This window comes from Linepithema humile, chromosome 1 (genome assembly GCF_040581485.1).
Source record: "Linepithema humile isolate Giens D197 chromosome 1, Lhum_UNIL_v1.0, whole genome shotgun sequence".
Taxonomy (NCBI): domain Eukaryota; kingdom Metazoa; phylum Arthropoda; class Insecta; order Hymenoptera; family Formicidae; genus Linepithema; species Linepithema humile.
Genome location: NC_090128.1, coordinates 32,061,518 through 32,082,626, shown reverse-complemented (window position 1 = coordinate 32,082,626; position 21,109 = coordinate 32,061,518). Strand labels below are relative to the sequence as shown.

Below are 21,109 nucleotides of genomic sequence, written 5' to 3'. Positions count from 1 at the left end.
AAAATAATATTTCAATAAACACTCAATGTTGCTTCCGATCCTTTTCCTTCTCATTTCGTTTATCGTTGTTCTCTCGACATCACAAGAGTTAAGATATTGGGCAATAATAAAAAAAAAAAAGCGTCACGATGGCGCAAAGCGCGACATACCGTTGCTCCTACATGACAACAATGAATTCAAATAACGCGCATATTTCATTTCATATCGTCCATCAAGCGCTATCATAAAGATATAATCACAATTGCCATTCTTTTTACTGATGCTATCGTTCGGAGAAAACAGTATACTGAATTTCAACCTTTTGCGCTCCACCCCTTTTCCCTGCACGCAAGTTACAAAGTTTGGTCCTCTCTGGTCTTTATTACAAAGCATAAAGTGAAACATTAAAAATCATGACAATGCAAAGTTTCTTCTTAACAAAAAGATAATGATTTACGAGTGACTATTAAAATCTCACGATGCACTACTGCATCGTAAAGTCAAATTACTATAATCCAAGCTTTTAACTTCTTGCACCAACATCCTGCGTTAAGGAAATCGCGAGTTAATAGTTTATCGCTCCGTTCTAACTGATGACCGTTTCGTAACGCAAATGAAAAAAATTTTATTTATCCGGTTGGTGTTATTACGCATCGACCCTTAATTTAAATCAGACGTCGCTGAAACCGGTTGCCGAGAGGGAACGTAGATTTGCGTGACGGCAAAAGTGCGAAGCAATGACATCTCAAAAGGGGGTATTCAAATCGAGTCCGGTTCTCCGGCCTGAAGCCTGCACGCGGGATATCGTGCAATACGGTGCACGCACGCGATAAAAAAATACGGCCGGCTCTGCGTACACGCGCGGGCTTCCTTCTCCTTGATTGTGAATAGAAGCGTTGCCCGCGGGTCCTAGAGCTAATCGTCTTAACGGCAACGGCGATTAGTAAATAGCAGAGGATATTGACCGCCCTGAACGTACGCCGTACGGACCGATAAGTACGTCGTAAAGCAGTTAACGAGGATCGCCGTAGGCCGACCGCCGATCCGTCGCTAATTACCAATACACCCCCTGTCACGATTACGACACGCGGAGATGTCGGCTGGCACAAGGCGAGATCTTATTGACGCCGGGACTTCCGGTAAATAACACGCGCGGTTCTAAAGCCCATAATATTTCACGAGATAAACTTAAATGAACTACTAATATAGAGTTCGTAATGAACTTCATTTAACGTAAATTACCGACTACATGTTAATGTATTGTTTCCTAATTTCTCCTGTATTGTTTCATAGCTTCATTTAATTAAATTTAATGTACTTATAACAATAATAAATATTTCTATGTATATCCATATCATATGTCATTTATGCAAGTGCGTCGTAAGAAAAATATCAAGCGTGTCCCCGTGCGTTCGGTATTATTCGCACGGGCTTGCATAATTGATTCGTCACGATAATCCGTGGATGGACACGTATGCGGAAATGACATTAATTATTCGTTCTAAGTGGCAGCGGCGGTAGCGGCAAATAGAAGAATCCCTCGACCATTCGTCACTGCGCTATCAATTTCAATTTATCTTAATTGCCCGCGCGATTAGCTTTCGCGCCCGAAACACGCAACCGGATTACAAAACCGGGCCCCGAGATACAATTGACATCGCCGTGTCATTACGCGTTCGCGCGGTGGTCCCCGTAAACACTTACTCGCCGTCCGGTCCGGCCATTAATGAGCTAATTGCGAATGCATGGAATTAGAGTAGACCGACCTCAAGTCGTCATCTCTCACCTCCGCGCGTATCAATGCCATTCTCGAGGGAGACGAAAGGCCGCGTTTCGTTGCTGCCTTCTCTCTCTCTCGCCGTACCCCCTCTTTCCCCGACTGTTCGCCGAGTCGGTTTCCCCTTTTATGGCGCATAACCGTGGCCATTTTGAGCCGGCCCGTCGAGTAATTCAATTTATAATTGAGCGAAAACCACCGGCGTTGGTGCCATCGCGTCTAGCCGGCAGTCTGTCGGTGCGACTCCGTACGGGTCATTAGTACGTCGGCATATCGACCGTCGTTTCCCCACCCGACCCCGCCGCCACCGTTGCGCTTCCACTCTCGTCGAGCAGTCATTAGAAAATACTTCCAGAGTCCATCCGCTCATCCTGGCGGCCCCCTTCTCGATCTCGCTGCGGTCTACTCTCGCTTTTGCCGCGAAACCTCGTCGTTTGATCGACATCGAAGCGGCGAGAGAACGTTGCGAATCAACAGGATTTGAACAGAATATTTTCCATCATAATATTTCTAGTTGTTAAACGTTGAAATCCCTTTTATAGTAAATACTTGTTAAAGACACTACTTTTACACTAGGATAAAATCGTGCCAATCGAAGTCATTTCCGCGACTCTCCAGAATTTATTGATTATCGATATTGATTCAGCAGTCACAATTTCCTGCATTATTCGTACGCGGAATGTAAAATTTATAAAATATGCATACGCACGCACATGTAATCCATACTTAAAATTCCCGTGGAAACTCGCCGATGCAATTTTAGCGGAACTCTCAATTTACTTTTGCAGACGTAATCTACGAAAGCAAATTGAAAGATGCAAGAGACGCAGATTACGAAGCGCGGTAAGAACTTCACACGGAGCGGGCGTGCATTTTGATGTACTGACACATACCTTTCAAGCGATCGGAAAAATTGAATAATCTAATATGTGGCAGCGGTGCGTTGGTATGCGATAATTAGCTTTACTGGATATAATATCTATTATCCCAATAAACTTGATAAAAGCGGCCTATATTAATAAATCGATCGACGTATGCCGCGTACGTTTAACCGAATTAAGATCGCGCGTTGCGAACGGGCGATAATTGATGCGCGATTTGTTCGCGTCGCCCGAAAGTGACGCGAAAATAACGACGAGTTCGGAATCGAAGGGTGGGTCGCCCGGGTCGCGAGTTGCAGCACACGCGAAAGGACATACGGTGCACGAACGCGACTTTTTCCTTCCTTCCCGTCGTCCGTCGCACGTCTCACCTCACCCCTCATCCCGCAGGCAGGCAATGAATCAAAGCCGAACGAGCATTACCGTGACCGTATTGTCCGCGCAATAGAATTTAAACCGGGAAACTCCCTCCTTTCTCCGCTAAGGACGAACTTGGTGCGCTCCGTTCGCCGGGAGCCCTCCGTCTCGCTCTATCGTATTCTCACTCGCGGATCGCACTCTTCGCCCTTCCAGCTGGAGTATCCTATACTATCTTCCTCCATCGTCCGCCTTTCTCTCGCCGTGGCGTTTCTATGGAAACGGCGCGAGGACCAAAAGCTCCGGTATATCAGGAGAAACGAAGTTGCTCGTAGATGAGGGAGGGAGCGAGCGAGAGAGGCGGAAGGATGAACAAGGAGAATATGAGAGTCCAAGGGCGAATGGTGGATAGCTGGTGGATCAGAGAGAGAGAGAGAGAGAGAGAGAGAGAGAGAGAGAAGCGGCGAAGCTCGGATGAAAACGAGAGAGGGAGCGAGACGCCACGAGGAAGGACGACACCGAGGACGATGGTACCGTTAGAGGCCTCGGTAAGGGAAACTTTGTAGACGCGACATTTCCTGCCGGCGAACGGTGCAGCCTTACGGGCCATCGAACCGAGAGAGTAAGCGTTCACCGGACAGAAACGTTCTCCAAAGTTACCGGAAACGGCAGTGACCACGCGCCACGACGTACGTGCTCGACAGAGGCTGCTAAGTAATGTAAACACCGTGTAAATCCACTACGGATGGGTCAGGATGTTTCAATCCGAGTGAGTGCATTTTAGATGCACCAGCCGCGTATCCAGAATATCGAATTTTGAGCAACGTCGCGAGCATAACAATTTTCTTGTTAATGTCATAAATTCGTCATTATTTACTGCGAGGATTACTTTGCGCAATAGCCTTTTTTTTCATCTGGAAAATATGTATCACTTTATTTATACGTAAAGCTTCCACACGTGACCACTTGTAAATATTAATAGGTCCAATTAAGAAAAACATTATGTCTTAAATTTATTCATCTTGTTACACGGAAAGATTTCAACTTACAATATTGAATTAAATCTGTACGAATCAAAAATATCACATATTTCTTTTTCTTTTAATTGCAAGTATTTAATTGCAGTATTTTATACAGCTTTATTTGAAACCGATTAATCGTCGGCAAATATCAATAGAAAATACCAACAACCAATAAGATTGCGCAAAATTTTAAGTAGGTATCCACATTTCTAAAGTGACGATATTTCCTTGCTGTCTCTAATTCTGAGTACTCCTTCATGTCGACAGTCAGAGACTGGATACGCGAATGTACGCGCGTTGTGTACGTGTGTGCGCCGCGGATTCGACGGTATTTGCTCGCGTAGATCCGGATGGATTTACGGTAATAAACTCTCCGGTACCGAGGACACGATTTAAAGTACATATTCGAGTTGTCGGGACGACATGGGCCATTGTTGATATTACGATGCTCTCGTACGATCCGACTGGTCAACACTCGTGTATCAGGATATCGAGGTTTAATGGATCTCCCGGTTGTAATCGACTCGTGATGTCGAACGATGACAACGATGACGACGATGACCGTGGTCAGGATATTACGTTACCGTAATGAAATTGCATATTTATAAAACTATTATATATTGCGATCTACGATAAATATGTTATATATCGCATAATGGACTTAATGGATTCACACCAGATAGTTAATATCGTCGTTAACGAAGTGCTTTTATTTTTTACAACATACTTGATACACGCGCGATATATTACATCGTTAAATCTGCCCAAAGTCCATTATAAACGCCAATTTACAATCTACTATCGCGTAAAATGGATGCGATAAATGCATGTTTGCGCGATAAGCACATTTCGCGAAAGTTTATTGTTCTTCGCAAAGAACGGACTTGCACTCCTCACATAAGTTTTCAATGAACATCGGACATGTACGTTACGCGTGTTAAATTACAAATTTATGTAAATTTATTATATTCTTGCTACGTTAAATTTATTACGTCCAGAGCTACGTGCAAACTTCCGGATTCATTATACATATATTTACATATCTGTCGTGAGAACGAGTCGCGTTCATGAAAATATATCGCAATCCAAATATTATCGATATTTCATCGAACGATGGAATATAGATATTTTAAACGAATTATTCATGTCACTTCATTTATTTCATCTGGCACGACACGGCGCGACTCTCGATTCTCTTGCTATTTCGGCGGAGAAAGCGACATCGGATCGGTTAGGCGCGCGCGGACACAGCGCGATTCGCTCTCTCGGTGGAGTTATTCTCGACGATATTTATCGCAACTTTAAACAAGCGAAACTGTAGTATCGCCAGCCGATCTATCGGTTCCCGATAAATTGTTTCGGTTACGCGGCCGACAGTGCGCTGCAGCGGACCCGTTCGTCTCGTCGACGACAAATTCGTGCGCTTTCCCGGTCCTAAATCATCGAAATCGGCGAGTATCAAAGATCGTCTCTTACTCGTAAATCATTGAAATCTCACCGCGTTCATAAAAAGCCTCTCGTCCACCGCAACAAGCTATTTTTTTAAAGACACGTTTCGTGATTATTGCTTGTCGATGTCGTGCACGTGATAGGTATCGAGATTAGTGTCTGTTTTGTAACGGATCAACGTGATCGGTTTTATCGATCTTGTGCTGTGTACATTTAAGAAATGACTTCGTTTTATCGGCACTCGATGGTAACTTTGCTGATAAAGAAACGACGCGACAAAGTATTTAATAAACACCAATCTACGCTTAACGTGAACGCCTTCCTTTTTTTCGAGACTCCGTTGTCGCGTAATTCGTTTATTTATGCACACGTTCAGATCCTGTCGCGGAAATCCTTTTCCGCCCCACGCAAAATACATTTAAATACGAAACTACTCGCGAGAAAATCCACGGCGTTAAGCGCCGTAATCGTGTATAACTTGTTATCGTTGTTTAGTTTGTCAGAGCTCTCGGTATGATGCCATTAAAAAATCGCGTGTGACACGGCGCAATGAAAACTCCGCATCCTTTTATTTTCGTCTCGATTACGCGTCCTGTTTACAGCAGGAAACGGGCGACGCGTTGCCTGTTGCGTCGCCATTTAATTTTCGACGTTGACGTATCGCCGGCGCATTATACCTCGATAATTATACGGCACTAATGAGAAAATACAGATGCACGGGACACCGCGATATGCGAGGCGAGACTCGTAAAAATGAATCTTTCATCATAATTCATGATTCATAGTGAATCAGCCGACACATTCCACAAAAGGATGCCCCCGCCAAATATAAATTGCGCGTCATCATCGGATGACTCTACGTTTGTTCAACGGGGAACTTAATTGAATTATCGTCGAAGATCCATATTTTACACACGACGGATGACAGTTACATCGCTTTGCAAATTTACGTCACGGACATTAACATAAATTTTCTTAAGAGAATACAATAAATATATATTAACATAATTTATAGAAATCGTCTAAAATTTTATTTTGTTTGCTTAAAAAAAGATTAGTGCGCTAAATTAATTATCTGCTCAATAGATAAATATATCTTGTTTTGATAGGCATTACTTTGAATTTTTTTCTGTTACGCGCGTGTAATGTTCTCAAATTTAACTTTTTAACTATGCAAGAATCAAATCCAACTTTATATGCTTATCGCCTATAAGATTTACATTTGATATTAATGATAAACCGCTTCATCAAAGTTTGCCATATGATATTTAGCACATTCATTTGCCACTGTCGCACGTAGGAAATGAATGTGTCGTCAGGTTTCACGTATTACCATTGTTGACTAAGCGCGTCAGAATTTCTACTGAACTTTCTAGAACATTTTCGTGACTTTGCATTCGGAGACTGACTTACGTACATATTTATTTCAACCGTATACTTTATACAAACGTGAGCATTTCTGAAATATTGTATATTATTATATATTCTCGTTATATTAATGCAACGACTGCGTCTCAACAAGAAAACTGCTTTAGCTTCGTAGAATTGATTTCTAAGAATTTAAATAACAACGAGCATGTTAAGAGATTCTTTTGCACTTCTGAGGACTCACACAATTGTGATGCATTCTTTTGCATGTTCCTGTCAGCGCCCATGTGCACTTCGCGTCGTTATTCGAGCGGATCGGTCACCCTTTTTACCTCGCCGGACGACCCCGTGACGCCATCAGACCCTAATGCAATCTCGTCTATCCCCCATCAGTGCTGCCGCTCGCGTTTCGCCACGCCACTCCGCAACGGCTATCCAGTGCGAAATCTGAACGATCGGCCAATTTGTTGAAAATAAATTTCCGACCGTCCATCGAGACTCCCCGATCACGGATTTTCGATTACAGGAACATCCCTCATGAGGTCTAAGAATTGCCGGAACAGGAAGAAAAATGGCCGGTCGTTTTCCGGCTATTGTTCAGGTTTTTGAAACACAAAACGAAAATTTACAATAACAACGCAATCACATCGGCGACATAAAATTGAGATTCTGCATTATTATTAATAATAATGGCAAAATTATTTGAAAAAGAAACTATCACGCGTGTAATTGGATGCATGAAGGCATAGATATTGATTTCTATCGTCGCTACAAATGCACCGCATTTAGGATTTGCTTCTCGAGTAAAGCGGGAATGGAGATCGAACGATACGGCCGCACCTTATCAAGGATAATGTTCCTTGAATTAAATTCGGGCGCTTCGAAATTCGATAGTTAACGCCGCTTCTGGCCCGCTTATGGGAGTTTAGGCGTCACGACGGCTATGCGGTGCGCGAGCGTCGGGACTGAGGATCGTGAAATTAATACGCAAACACCTGTAACGATGTAGACCTCGGCCACCGATATAGATGTACACTGCATTCCCAGCTTTATAGGACCCGAACATAATTACACGTGCCAGCATAAGTTACGCTTAAGTGCGTAATATAATCTGCTGGCATTAACGGTACAATGTTATTACACGTGTTAAATTTGATCGCCCGTTATAAGTTTCATGCGGCCTGGGCGTGTCTTGGCAATACTAAATACACAATGCTTCGATGCTACTACGAATACATCGAACAAATTTGCCATTAACTTCCGTTCTTCAATTAGTCCTTACCGGTATTAGGATATTCGTTTATGTCGGAATATTTGTTTGCAATTATTGCAATTAAGCTTTTGAAAACTCATCTCGTACAGTAATTAAGCCAGACAGAATGTCCATAATACGTAGAGAATCAGTTTACAATGAGCTCTTAATGGTTAAATGCTCGTGGATTATAAATAAATATATCGATCGCTCATACATCCTATTATCGAGAAAGGTTAACATCCGCCCGGGACTGATTGTGAACCCAAAAAGTATCACACGATTGATCACGCAGCGTGCTGTATAATTAAATTAGGTAATAAAAATTAGATGTACGTAATGTCATAAAAGACGAGTTCAAGTGGCTTACACATCGCATGAAATATATTTATTTATAAATTTCGATTTATATTTATAAATTAGTAAATTTTGCAATTTTAAACAAAATTTTTTATAATTACTGCTTTTTATCTTGCATAATTGTTAATAAAGCTTCAAAATTATTGTACTGATAAAAAATTGCTTTTAGATATTGCATGCGTTTGTCGCAATTTTAAATTAATATGCCAATATAACGCCAATATTTTGCCTATATGAAGTTAGCCCCCCATTTTTCGATTTTGAATATTTTTTTAGTTGTTCCAGGTTGTTCTACGTTTGTTCTATATTGTTCCAAAGTTATGAGCAAAAAAATCGAAAAACATGACGGGAAAAGCAAAAAAACGATTTATTTTTGTGGCCACCCATTTTTAAAAAAATTCAAATTTTTTTGCTGTTCTGGATTGTTCTAATTGTTCTAAACATTGTTCTAAAATATTAATCCCCCTAAAAAAGAATTTAAAAAGATATAGCAAAAAATAGCATTAAGCGTCCAAATAGTATTTTTACATTTATCGCTATTATTATATTATGTTTTGACACCAAATTACATATTTAAGCTAAAAACGAATAGAACAACCCAGAACAACTCTCAGTTTTACCAGAAAAAACATATAAAAGGCACTTTACTCTTGAAGGTAGAGAATTACTTTGTCTTTTTCGACCGATAATGTTAAATCAGCGACACTAAAACCTAGAACAATGAGAAATAGACACAGAACAATCCGGAACAACTCTCAGTTCTGTCAGAACAAACGTTTAAAGAGCACTTTACTCTTGAAGATAGAGAATTATTTTGTCCTTTTCGACCGATAATGTTACATCAGCGACACTAAAACCTAGAACAATGAGAAATAGACACAGAACAATCCGGAACAACTCTCAGTTTTGTCAGAACAAACGTTTAAAGAGCACTTTACTCTTGAAGGTAGAGAATTATTTTGTCTTTTTCGACCGATAATGTTACATCAGCGACACTAAAACCTAGAACAATGAGAAATAGACACAGAACCATCCGGAACAACTCTGAGTTTTGTCAGAACAAACGTATAAGGAGCACTTTACTCTTGGAGATAGTTTTTTTTTTTACTGATAACGTCGCATTAACGACACTAGAAATATATAAAAGACATTCTTGAATATAAATATTTATGACATTTTTTCTTTTTTTTGTTTTAAAAAACGTATAGTTTCCAAGATATTTTACTTTACATTACTTTAAATTAAATATTTAACTTTTAATTTTATGCGTCTTTAGATCAATGATCCAGATTCTTTTTGGAATGCTTGATTAAAGTGAGTTTTCTTACCTCTCACGCTTAAGGTCTTGTACGTGTATATATGTAGGATAAGAAAATAAACCGCAATGTATGTTTATAAGTATGATGTAAGAGCGAGAGAGAAATTAAGAAAAGAGAGAAATAGCGTCCGACAGAGAAAATCGGCGGCATAACAAAAAGGTAGCGGCATCGTGCGGAAGACGCAGCGGTGTCGCGCAATAGAGATAGCGGCTTGCTTTTAGATTATTCGGCGTCTTTTGAAAGCGGCACTTTTTGATGAACACATTGATCTAAGTAGCTTTGGTTGTTTATAAAAACAAGTAGCGTAGTGTATGTAGTTTAGTGTCGTCGGTGTATCCCTATAAATTCGGGATACCACGAGCTCAGTTTTCAGTTTGATGATCGTCGCCAACAAGAAGAGTTAAGAGTAAAAAGTTGTGCGCTAAGAGTTGTGCGTACAAAACAATATTTAATAGTTGTGCGAGCGAACAGTCTTGTTAGTTCTGTATGAGTGAGCAAATGACTGGCCTTATATTTACCCATTGTATTTTACTAAACTAAATATATACATTCTTATATCCTACATATATAATTAAATTCCAATTCCAATTTTTCTACAATTGATTAAAATTGTAATATTTTTTTTCTATAAAAATTGCTTTTGTAATTTTTTTGAGTTTTAATATTTTTTATTTTTTAAAATGTTTTTTAATTGTTTTTAATGTTTTCAAATTAAAAAAAAATTTTTTATAGTTTTAAGTTTTATAGTTTTTATAATTTTAAGATTTTGGAGTTTATATTATCTATAACCGCAAAATTATTATATATATATATATATATATATATTGTATAAATTTTTAAGTTTTTATTTATATACATATACTTCCAGGTTTATTTCTATATTATTCATAATATGTACTGGTTTTTTTACACATAAAAATTTTATTTGAATTTTTTTATTTTTTTAAATATAAGAGTAAAGTGCTCCTTATACGTTTGTTCTGACAAAACTCAGAGTTGTTCCGGATGGTTCTGTGTCTATTTCTCATTGTTCTAGGTTTTAGTGTCGCTGATGTAACATTATCGGTCGAAAAAGACAAAATAATTCTCTACCTTCAAGAGTAAAGTGCTCTTTAAACGTTTGTTCTGACAAAACTGAGAGTTGTTCCGGATTGTTCTGTGTTTATTTCTCATTGTTCTAGGTTTTAGTGTCGCTGATGTAACATTATTGGTCGAAAAAGACAAAATAATTCTCTACCTTCAAGAGTAAAGTGCTCTTTAAACGTTTGTTCTGACAAAACTGAGAGTTGTTCCCGATTGTTCTGTGTTTATTTCTCATTGTTCTAGGTTTTAGTGTCGCTGATGTAACATTATCGGTCGAAAAAAACAAAATAATTCTCTACCTTCAAGAGTAAAGTGCCTTTTATATGTTTGTTCTGGTGAAACTGAGAGTTGTTCTGGGTTGTTCTATTCGTTTTTAGCTTAAATATGTAATTTGGTGTCAAAACATAATATAATAATAGCGATAAATGTAAAAATACTATTTGGACGCTTAATGCTATTTTTTGCTATATCTTTTTAAATTCTTTTTTAAGGGGATTAATATTTTAGAACAATGTTTAGAACAATTAGAACAATCCAGAACAGCAAAAAAATTTAAATTTTTTAAAAAATGGGTGGCCACAAAAATAAATCGTTTTTTTGCTTTTCCCGTCATGTTTTTCGATTTTTTTGCTTATAACTTTGGAACAATATAGAACAAACGTAGAACAACCTGGAACAACTAAAAAAATATTCAAAATCGAAAAATGGGGGGCTAACTTCATATAGGCCAATATTTTCAATGCTTAAAGAGGTAGAAAAAATACAGTATGCATTATCAGAAAATAAATGCGACAATAATATTGTTAATCTAGCGTCATACATGAAAGCGTGAAAACAATACATTTTATCCACAGCTGTGCAATCATTCGAGGGTTAAATCAGTTTTACTCGCATCAACAAAACACTATATCGCCAGACTATGTATCAACCAATAAATTCAAGTTTAATCACAAAGAAGAATCAGGAAAATATTCGACTTCCCGTAAATAAAACGAACAAAAACCGCATCATCCGCACGAAAAAAACCGCCACTCGACTTGCCTTGGCTCTTTTTTCTCGCATTGTATAGAAGGCGTGAAAACCGGTGGACCGCGAATCACACGCAGGAAGTAGCCGTGTAGGAATTACCGGCCGGCCGAAGTGAACAGCCGAAAAGCGGAAATTGGAGCAGAAAGTCGGTGGCCGTTTCACACGGCTTGCGTTTTCCACGGACGAGAATCAAACGAAATCCCCGGCCGACGGTGGTGGCGGGATGCGCGAGGGTGGACCCTCCATGATTTATGTCCGCGGGGGTGCTGATACAATGGGAGAATAATGAAGTTGGGCTACCATCGCCGCCGCTCTGTCCGACTGGTCCCGACGGCTTAGGTTGGCAAATTAGACAGAGAATATGGGGCGAGAGACTGTCCAACTGCCTGTGAGGAGGTTGGGAAGGAGGACGTGAGGAGGTGAGGAGGGGTTTGTTGGAGGGTCGGCGAACGCTCGCCGAAGGCGCAGAAACAAGGGGCTTCCGCGTCGCGATTACACCAAAGGGATCCATATTGTGAATGTCCGAGTGACTGACTGGATTGCCCTCCCCTCGTGCCCTTCTCCGCAACGTTGCTTTTCTCACCCTGTTTTCTCCCGAACGGAAGGCCCCCGCGCGCCTCTCCACCGCCAGCGCAATGGCGCGCCGACAGATATTCCTCGCCCGTGAAATCCGTGGAAGCCGTTCGTAAGCGTTAAAACGAAATGGATAAAGCGACGGCCGAGTGATACATATTGCGTTGACCATATGTTGAATATGCGGTATAAATGAGGTGAAGTTTCCCGACGTATAAAGTTCGCGTATATCGACTCAATTTTTAAAACAATTTCATACAAGCGGAAAGTTGAAAATTGTAGTTAGTTAAAAATTAAATTATCTGATCGCAAGATATGTTGTGTATGTTGAAGAATTCAAAATATGCCGTAGCAAAAATTCAAAAAGTTCTAACCGGTGCATCGATAGTTAATGAGTTGCATCAATACATTACGAAATTTAACTTCCAACCAAAAAGTTCCGTTAAACTAAAAAGTAACAAAATTCACTAATATTCTGTAATATTACATTGGTTCGTTGTAATCTTCGATCAAAATGTTTCACTACGATTGAAAAGATTATTTCCAAAACAAAATATAAAACTAAATTAATGGTTCGTTTTAAAAGCAATTCAAATCTAAAAACACAAATAGAAAAAATTTGAATGATTCTTATTTTGTTGTATTCCAGTGCCACTCAAATGGAGTGTGTTCAGTATTTTCGTCTGTAATTAAATGTTACTGTGAAACAAATAAAAATCAAAATCATAAGTGCATTACAAAAATACCAGGCGAAATCGCATTTACGCCAATGCGTTTTCGTCCCCCTGAACATTCGATTTTTCGCTCCTACTACCGGTCGGGATTGACTCCTGCCACTTCCTTTCTTTATGCTCCGCTAACAATGACGCACCTGTCAAACGCAGCCGAGGCGCACCTGCCAGAACGGCGCCGAACCCTCCCGAGAACGCGTGCCCATCGCCATTTAATATCGGTGAAGGGATGTTGGTGTATTGGTGTGCGTTTGCATCGATGGTGCAGCCTGATTCGCAAAGACGGTCTCGTATTAATCGCATAGTTTAGCGTCGAACGGCAATTAAATCTCGCACGTCGTCGACAACGATCTGATCAACGCGCGTTTATTATACCTTTCGCGGTAATTAGAAGCCGTGAGCGTAACGGAAATGCGCTATTACGCCGGCAATGCGATGAGAACATAAACACTTATGAATTAATAATGAGATAATCATAAACACAGGCATGCATTTAATGCCGAACGTTAAAGTTTCATCACAAGGTGCATTCGAGCGAGCGAGTGAAAATTCGCGCTCCATAAAGAACCTCTTATCCCTTTTCCGCTCGCGTCTTTGCGAATGCGGCAGCGCGCGGTCTGAATCGCGCCGAGAGTGTTACAAAGATTTATAAGACCCGACGGACGGATAAGGTTGTCAAAGGGACAGAAGTGTGCGACAAGAGAGGAAACTTACGACAAGCGACAAAAAAGACCGTGAACTGCAGCGAGACACTCGGTTAAAAAAAACTGTCTCCCTTAACGAACGCGGTGTAAACACCCGACGTCATCGTATCGCGGCATGCCTGACATTGTTTATCGGGGGATAAGGACTACCACACTCGTTTATTTCGTCGGAAGGTAAGCTTTCTCAAAACGACAAAGACGACGCGGGTAAAAGCTCTTGTAAAGTTGTTCCACTATCGAGACCGCCGATCGATAGTTGGATCGGAAGCTCGTTCGCCCAGCACTCGACAAGATTCGCGATGAGTACGATAAAAATTTGACGAACATAACGATATCGATCCATGCGCCCACTGCATGTTCAGTAGTAAATGAGACGTGCAATGCAAAGAAAAAAATGTCTCTTTTATTCACAAATTTTTTCATCGAATTAAGATTGATCTTCTCTTAACAAGAATTTCAATAGAAATAATTGAAGCAAGAAAGATTAGATTTATATTCTACTCGCATGCTACGCTAAACATAAATTAAAGCTCTGGTGAATACAATGAATATTTTATATGTGATTTTGAATACAGAAAATGAAATAAAATCTAATCTGTCGACCGGTGTATCTCCTGCAAAACTGCAAGGTTTATTTTTGAAGTAAAATTTGCGCACACGGGAATCGATAGCTGGAAAAACCGAAGAAAGGAGGACTATTGTTACACCGTTTGAAGCAACGCGCGACACAATGTAGCAGAACTCCGACCCCGGGGGCGCATCGATCACGACGATTGAAATAGAAAACTTTCCCCGACCGCGATTCCGCGAAACGTGTATACCTCATCAAGTATACATTCGGAAGCTTCTCCGTTGCCGCCATCGGCGCATCGCGATTCTGCTCCAACTTCAAATCTTCTTATCTCACTTAGATTCGTAAACAAGTGAGAAAAAACATGCACGGCAGGAAGAGAGAATTCGAGAGAATTCATTTCGCGAGAATTGCGACTTTATGAGTATTTCCGTTTCTCATTTGGCCCGCGCGGAACTTAAACCTCGTTTAATTAAGTGACTTTACGATCTCGCGGCATCTCAAAAGGAGAGAACTGATTCGAATTCCGGCGGACGAGTTTTGCCCACCTAAAATCTAGCTAGATTCGCCCAATCCTACGTAGATTCTTTAAGAATTAAGATCGAGACAGGGAGATAATAAAACAGCCGTGACCTTGAAACTACCGGGATGAATACCCAGTTGGAAACTGTCGCGCAAGTATTTCGCGTGCGGAAGTATCGATCGCGTGGTTCCCTCAGCGAGGGGATTTGCTTTATGCCGTGCTCCGTTCGATTACCGGCCTTTATGGATCCGAGGGTCGATGGTATCGCGAGGCTTTATGGGCAACCATGTAGCGGCAACACGCAGCGGCCGCTGCATCGAGCAGTGTACTGCCAACCATCCGGTGGTTCCGTGTTTTTTCGAATAAAATGGAAAATGTTTTTCCACGCAACGAGGCAGGCGTTGTACCGTGTACCTTCCGCGGCGCACGGATGAGCGTACGTATTAAAGATAAATATTCTTGGCTGCCGGCAGTACCAGGCGTGGCGCTCGCCCAGTGGAAAGCAATTTAATGGAATACACGATCGGGGAAGTTCGACGCGGAGCGCGGCGAACCACTTTCGATAAGCCGGTTAGAAACGCGAAGAATGTGTTGGTACGGCCGGGCATAGTTTGGCGAATTGCGCGGACTTACAGTTACCGTAGAGATGTACGTCAGTGGAACGCTTGACAATTAAACGCAGAGGCAAACTTTCTCAATTTTCCAGGCTTTCAATTCGTTACTTTCACTAGATTACTACGAGTCATTTTTACTTATTTGTTATAAATATTGAAAAATTTTATAACGTAAATAGAAAATGTAAAAAAAAGTTTTGTATTTTTAAAGCTCTTCGTAACTACTAAAAGCTTTAAAAATAAATTCTACTATTACACGTGCTCTGAATTAGTAAAATTTAATAACGTGTAAAAGACATAAAATTACCTGTTCTAATTTTACTTACATTAAATATAAAATTTCCTGCACTCGCTTTCCACTTGCACGTGCACGTGAATTAAATATTATTAATATATGTTGAAAGATGTTCCTTCTCAAATACAATGAATTAACAGCGATTAAATCTAATCAGATTACACCGAGGAAGCACTGTCTCCAAATTTATAATAGTGAGATCAGCTGGATCTCACGCACAACTATTTAAGTGTTAGTCCACGTGCAAAAATCGTCTCACCTACGATCGTACAGCGAACGATCCTACGAATCCCCCAACTATACTGCGAACCCATTATAGGATCCATTAAAGATCCCCGAAGCTCTCTACCATCGAATCGTAGAAAAGTTTCGCAGTAACTCAAGTAATTAACGAGGTCGTAGAACTCGTTCATCCCCACAGCCGATATTAAGGGACGATGATCGCGCAGATCCGCATCTAAATCGATTTCGCTCCGTAACGGGCTCCGATGATCATCAAGTTAATTAGCTCAACGTCGCTGTGTCGCTTTTAAGACGATTACGCGTGCCAAGGTCGCGCGCACACCATTACGACATTTGTGAATTTCTGTTAAAATCAACATAATTATAATTTAAACAAATTTTAAACATAATTATAATTAAAAATTTTATTCCAGCAAAATTAATGTAAAATAAAAAAATGTCCAATGTATATATCCTTGCGATTTTCCAATTAGCGAAAACCTAAAACTTTAAATTACCGATATAATTCATCAACTGCTTTGACGTATTTATGAAGGAAAAATCAATTTCCAATTGGTAAAAGAATTCGAAGTTAATAAATGTAGGAAATATTCTATATGTTAATATAGCTATGATGGTAGATCAAAGATAAGGGGAAGAAAAGCGCTCCAGTGTAAAACAGGTTCGATTAGCTAGTAAACATTCGCATAACAAGTATGAACTTTATTATCTTATTAATATTACATGAAACCATCATACCCTCGAAGCGCGCGGTCGAGTGCTGCCGATTTATTGCAACTGCAACGCGTACCGCCGGTATAATCAATAATTCAGTCCTCAAATAAACGTCTAGGCGAATTAGCCGCTATCGTTCACCTCTCTCGTGCCGCAAGCCGACCGGTAAATCATGGCGGATTGAACAGGGGTAAAAAGACTTCGACGTGTATCCATTTAATTCAGTCTACCTTGCTTGTCGCAATTCGAGAAGCTCTTCTTAATGAGCGAATTCGATTAATTCGCTTCTCGAATAAAACCTCGACCCACTTTGAAAGACCACATCTTTCAACGATCCATCGCAGTTAGATATTGATCCTTTAATCGATTGGGGGCTTCGCGCTTATTTCGCATTCACGAAAATGTGGATTGGAATGTGCATTTAATGAGATATTTTCTTAAAGTGGCGCTTTTGCTACCGAGATGCATTCACCGAGAACAAAATCTACTCCAACAAGATTGCCCCCCCCCCCCCCTGTCAGTTTGCAACAAACAACGCGAATTATTGCTGCGCACTCGTCGCTACATCGCAACGAGGAAACCGTATCAAAGACCGATTTTTCACGTGGTCCCCGGCACCATGCGAAAAGCATGAGAGCTCATGCCGCGAGAGAGCTCATTTTTCTTCGGCGATTTATCGATACTGTTACACCGATGAACCCCTTCACCTTCTTCTTCTGACCGACGGTCCTGCACGTCGTGTGATAGCCGGCTCCACGATACGAGACGTTGGCTCATAATCTCCCGATAAATCGCCCTAAGGCTCCGTGAATCGCGACCAAGCGTGGTATGATATCCGCACACACGGAGGCAAGTACACACTTGGAAGCAAATCGTAACCTGTCCTAGAATACTTTATAGTCGTTACTACTTGAGACATCTGCACTTGATTATTTTCTCTTTTTACGTCTCTATCTATTTATTTTCGATATTGGACATTCAAATTCAATTTAAAAAATTAAAAAAATAATCAATTACATTAAAAAATACTAATACTTTTAGAAAAATAATTTTTTTTTTAATTATTCATACACGTGCTTTGCTTTAAATGTGTTTATTCGTCTGCACAAACCAGAATAAAAAGTTTTATGCTATGCACCACCATGCGCCCATACATCGATGCAAAATACACATTGTCGCGTCATTAATGATGTAGTGGCAAAAAGTTAGTTGCGAGTTTCGCGTATCTTTATTACACCGATTCAAGAACAACTTTCTGTCTCTCAGTAATACCGTCACTTCTGGAACACGACATATATGATAGCCATGAGAAGCGTCCACAAAACCATCCAGCGAGCGCACGTACGATCGCCGAACATTTGATCCTTCGTCACGGAGGACAGCGGCTATCGTCGCGGCTTGCCAGGCCACTTAAGTTCCCGCCAGACAGCGTTTACCGAGTTTTACTGTAGTATGAACGAGTGGCAGAGAAAGCCAACTAAAAGTTCCGAGAGCCGTAGAATCGCGACACAGTAATCCCGCGGGTAATGCGCGATAAGTCGCCATCGCCCCACTGTGGGGTGATTGATCTCGAAAGTCTCTCCTCAGTTAATGCGTGTTTATACAAAAAAAAAAAAGACTTTTTTGTTATATATGCGAACATAAAAGGTGTTTAGTGTTATTACAACGACTACATTATTACTTACGTCACTCTAATATTGCATTATTAAAAGTTCTATTCAGCGTAGTTTATAGATTGCACCAGGTGTGAGTTACCACATTTGCATGACAATTACTACTTTGAAGTCATATCGTTCACCGCGTTACATATACGTGACTTTAGTATTCACTATACCCTAAACATGTATTACAAAAGCTCTCCATTATCGATCGATATCGCAGCGGATATTAAAGTGAATGGAAAATAAAGAATTACTCGCATGAATTATGACTCGTGAGGAGATAAGAAATTGATGACTCGATAAAACCGATTACAATCGACAATTATGCAACTTTGGCGAGCCACGAAAATTATAGGCGCACTTGCAGTTATCAATAACTAATACTATATTACGCATGATTTACGCAGAAATCAGGTCGGTGGAATAATGCGGTCGACCGGACGGTAATCACGATTACGCAGAGAATTATGGTATGGTAGCGGGCGACCAGCAACGATCAGAGGTTAAAAATGCGTTAATCCATCGAGATAAAAATGATTTTTTCATCGGACCGAGGTTGTTGAACTGTCCGGCGAAGAAAGAGAACAAAGCGAAACAAGATGGGAGCAAGTAGCAGAAACAGAAGCGAGTAATCGGATTATTAATAGTTTTGCGATATATATATATATATAAAGAGTACGCTTCGTGCTAACACCAATAACGGTAGCAATCAATTGCAAACGACCTCGAATTGGCAATATGATCAATCAGACCGCAATGCGCGTATAACGCTTTATCAGACCCGTCTCTGACTTGTGGATTAAATGACTCGCATTTAAGAACGTGATATACAATACTGAGCAATATTCTAACCTATTAAATCGGGATTGACAAAAATAAAAAAATAGAATTGTTTCAATTTGTATCGCACAATGTTTTACATAAATACAAATTTCAATCAATTTTCTTGGCGAAAATTTGTACAAAAGATTGATAATTAACAATAAAATAGTTAATAATTCTGTATATTTTAAAGTTGCATTTTTTATGTTCGCATTTTTATGATTGTTGCTTCGTATAATTATTCATATTCAAATCGATACGTTGTTTTTACAGCATTGTGCAAAAATCAGACTCAAATTTTCACTAAAACTGGAAATAAAGTTGTCATATATATTATATATTCTGTTGAAGTATATTTTATATTATACTAGCATTTTTTAAATTAATTGATTATTTATTCCTCTCATATTTATTAATTATAGTTAATAAGATAATTACTTTAACTGCTACAAATATAAAAACGAGTTCATAATGTTTACCCGCTGAATACGTTGAATACACGCTAGAGTGCATCCACTATGTCATGATGAAGAAGTTAACAGCGGGGTTTGGAACCTTTATGAGATTTTCTCCAACGCTCGAAAATTCTCAAGACCGACTCTCGACACATTTCCCAGCGCGAGCGGACGCTGGGCGTTGGGTCGACTATTAACGTCAACCCGGATCCCTCCCATGCAACTCGCGCCGGCGGCAAACCCCGAAAGGAAAACCTGCTTACGCTCAATAATAAATCAGGTAGAAGCTTTGTTCCACCTCGCACACTTTCGGAATATCCGACAGTACAATACATGCGAAGACATGGGCGATGCGTCGAACGAGGATACGCGATCAATAATAAATCAGGAAGGTCCGCGGGACTGCCTTACGAGCGTCCGGTTCTCTGACGCAGAAAGCGAGCAACAAACTGCTATTCTTCCTCGACAACGATAGCAAATTTTAGATATTCTCGAGCCAGGACACAATATACTACCGGAAAAATAAAAATTGGAATTATGAAAAATAAATACGTGAGATCGTGCAAAAAAACCGGCAAAATATTTTTAAAATTGAATCTAAAATATATATAAAATAATTATTTTTCACATGTATTATTATTTTCAAATGTATTAAATGGACGGATACTTTGTTTAAAAATTCTTTCAAACAAGAACACAAATCCTTAAATTTTATGAAATATATTATTTTAAAGTATAGAATCGATTAGCATCTGTTGCACTTGAACGATTTATCGCTTAATTTGCTTCTCAATTTTTTAAAATATAAAACATTTAATGTTGCGATTTATTTTGAATATTTAGTGCCGAGAAAAAGATCACGAGTCATTGAATTTTTCTCTATTGCACTGCTAAATTATCAATCGCTCGAGGTATCAATCATCGACCGCTGTTCGTTTTTCGTTACTTCACTTTTCTCACTCGTCATTTTTCGCCTGTCAGCTCACTCAACACGCGAAATGTTATGTGTAGCTCATGTACAACCAGAAATAAAAACAAATTTTTATCGATGACGTACTCTATGTATTTTTATAAAAATTAACTTCTAGCTTCATAAATCCGTATGTCATTATTTGAAAAACTCAATTGTTAAGAATTTTATGGCAACAAAATTCTACTTATAGTTATCATAAAGCATGTGCGGTTCTGGTGATTGCGGTTCAGTCAAACGTTCGGCGTGTTTCGATTTTGGGATTTTATCATCATTATTGGAATAATACTATCGTACACGTATAATCGCATATTGCTCTTAACCGATAATGGCTCGAGAATTTGTATCCTCGTCGGT

At 39.8% G+C, this 21,109-nt stretch overlaps 2 long non-coding RNA genes across 3 annotated transcripts in view; both read right to left on the bottom strand.

Moving 5' to 3' along the window:
• LOC136997244 (uncharacterized) overlaps positions 1–21,109 on the bottom strand; it is a 240,932-nt gene that overhangs the window by 121,397 nt on the left and 98,426 nt on the right. The window lies entirely within an intron of this gene.
• The window catches only part of LOC136997245 (uncharacterized), a 46,382-nt gene that overhangs the window by 22,003 nt on the left and 3,270 nt on the right, over positions 1–21,109 (bottom strand). The window lies entirely within an intron of this gene.